General features: G+C 32.2%; 1 long non-coding RNA gene across 1 annotated transcript; it reads right to left on the bottom strand.

Moving 5' to 3' along the window:
* Positions 1-604: 604 nt before the first annotated feature.
* LOC141487040 (uncharacterized) lies at positions 605-2,182 on the bottom strand. The gene is made up of 2 exons (XR_012468175.1): positions 1,830-2,182; positions 605-1,780 (listed from the first exon to the last, which is right to left on the bottom strand). It is a non-coding gene; the product is annotated as an uncharacterized lncRNA (long non-coding RNA).
* Between the last annotated feature and the right edge of the window lie 486 nt (positions 2,183-2,668).

Here is a 2,668-nt window from a genome sequence, read left to right as displayed (position 1 = left end):
GATCCAAACTTGTTTCTTCAAAAAAAATGTATATGGTTTCAATTTTATAATTTTCGTGTTTTGTCTCATAGTTACGAGAACGAAATGATAGATTCATTATTTGAGGAAATAATTTCTTCAAATTCTCCTCGGAAAATTTTGCCTTGTTGAAATGAAAAGTTCTCTTGAATAATCCCAGTTTTCTCAATGCAATTTTGCCCAATAATATTTCGAATGACAAATTTTCCATAATGATAGGATCAATTTGAATGTCTTCACCTCTGATTTTCAAATCAAATATAGTTTTATGATAAGATTCTTAGGAATCACACGTTAAAAGGTAAACCTCGTTAATCCTTAGCTCGCACAAGTTTCGACTTCTGAGGGTTGTCGTTCGTAGGGGTGCGACAGCTGATTAACGGAAAAAAACAGATTTTTAAACAGATTTCGTTATGCCAGCTAAACTCCTTATATTAACATTAGTATTGAAATATGGTAAGTTCAATATTTTTACATCTCTTTCACTGATGAGATCAATATCAGATCCAGTGTCATATAATATTTTCAATGCATGCCCATTAATGGACAAAATTTCTACGTTATCATGATTTTCTGAATTTGAATGTATGATTCAAAATTTTTAATTTTGTCATTGTTAACAAACTCATCACATTGATGTAATTGCATTGTTCAGAATGTCGACCGTCCCTATTTTTTTGCTTGTTATTTACTGGATATCTCGTATTTTGAAAATCTGTCATGTTTCTTTTATGTGTTGTATGATGTTTCAGAAGTTGAAGTAGCTCTATTCTTGATTTTATGTCTTTATGGCATATTTGTTTCCTTATGTAGTAGGAAAGCCCTAATATCAATAGAAAAATAACTGAATTTTCGGAGAGAGAATTGTCTGCTAAGTATAACAACCGTTGTTTTTCATAAAAATATTCAATAATTGTTTCTTGACAGAGTTTATAATTCAGAACTTTATCCCATTGCGTTATGTTATCTTCATCAAACGTCACCATGAAAGATTTCTCCATTCCTCCCAAGAAAATGATCGGGATTCACTGAATTTTTGTTCATACCAACGAAGAGAAATACCGGATAAGTTGAATCTCAAATGATGTATTTTCTGATCTTCTGTAGTCCATTTGTTGGACACGGCCATGAATTCATATTGTTTTATCCATGTATTTGGGTTATCATCTTTAATGTTGAATGGGTTGATTTTAATAATTTTGGAACAGTCTGTCATCAATGACAGCCATTTTGACATCATATGGTCGAGTTCTTCTCTTCCAATAACTAGTTTGACTTCCAGGTCTATCTTATCTCCACTGTTTTCATCATAATTGATCTGAAGTATTTCGTTTTTCGACTGCGCCATATTGTGATAAACTTATAAAGAAACTAGCGGATGAATTCCTAACTAATAACTTCACTTGTTAACAATTTTACAATACTTGTTATTTTTATATCACCATGGTAATAAGAATATATGAAAAAGAAACAGGTATACATACTGTTCATATACTACAATATTTATCAATTCTCAACTCGTATTTCCAATATAAGAAGGTTGTTGAGAGTGTAGATTCAAAGAGTCTCTAAAAAAAAATTGAGGCTTTGGTAGACTAGACAATCATCCATCTTCGTCTTCGCTACAGGCTGATTAACCATTTCCTTTATCATTATTCAGGCCATTTATTTCATCTTGAGGTGCTCTAGCACGCATTTACGCATTTCTGTTCGGAACAGTTTTTTCCAGCTGTGACTCGTCTAGTGTATCTTCAAACTTCACCTAAATGTTGTACATTGATCAAAAACTAATATTTCCCAGTAAATATTACCTTTTCGATTTCATTAATCGTATTTTAAAATTCTGGTCTCCTCCTGAAGCACGCAAAAATCTCACAAAAGTTTGTCCTGAAAGTGAAAATTTTTAACAACATATATTACATCGTATCCATTTGTTCACACTTCACTCTGAATAACTTCCCATTCAAAAATATATGGAAATAAACTTCACATTTCATTCAGAAATATCACTTCCACAAGAATTTTTCAGCATTTCTGGATACACAAATGTCACAAATATGAAAGTTATTCCAACTGTTCAATTTTATGAAGTAGGCATGAGCACCTACTACGAAATAGGAATGAGTTCAAAAATAAATTTCGAAACTTCAAAAACAGAAGAAATTTCTTTGATAGTCTGCCTGGTATTGTTCCGCCATTCTTTTAAAAAACAATTTTCCATTAATATTTTAAAAGTGCAGTTAGTTAAAGTGTTGATTAAAAATTAAATCCAGCTTCTGAAAAAAAAACACTCTTTTAGGATTTTAAATTAAATCAAACGCAGACCGGCGTGTTTCACCATTATAACGGGTGACTAATTTCCAATTTGCTTACATAGATTGGATAAAAAAGGCTGAAATAACGGAGTGAAAATGCGCGTCGGTCAATTCCCCTAGGTTGTCTAAAGTTACCATGTAACATATATATACTAGCGAGCCGCCCCGGTTCCGCGCGGGTGCAATGCCAAAAAATATAAAAAATAACTTTATTTTATGAACGCGCCTTTTTTCCCCGCAGCTGGCTCCCCAGTTGGAATATTTGAAAATATTTTCTTATTGCACTACAATATAAAACGAACCTACATACAAAATTGCAGCCTTCGAAAATATAG

The sequence above is a fragment of the Leptinotarsa decemlineata genome, unplaced genomic scaffold (genome assembly GCF_025532065.1).
Source record: "Leptinotarsa decemlineata unplaced genomic scaffold, Ldec_3_MD MMD2_tig00078346_RagTag_RagTag, whole genome shotgun sequence".
Lineage (NCBI taxonomy): Eukaryota > Metazoa > Arthropoda > Insecta > Coleoptera > Chrysomelidae > Leptinotarsa > Leptinotarsa decemlineata.
Note: the sequence above shows the minus strand (reverse complement) of the source record. Positions and strands in the feature narration are given on the sequence as shown.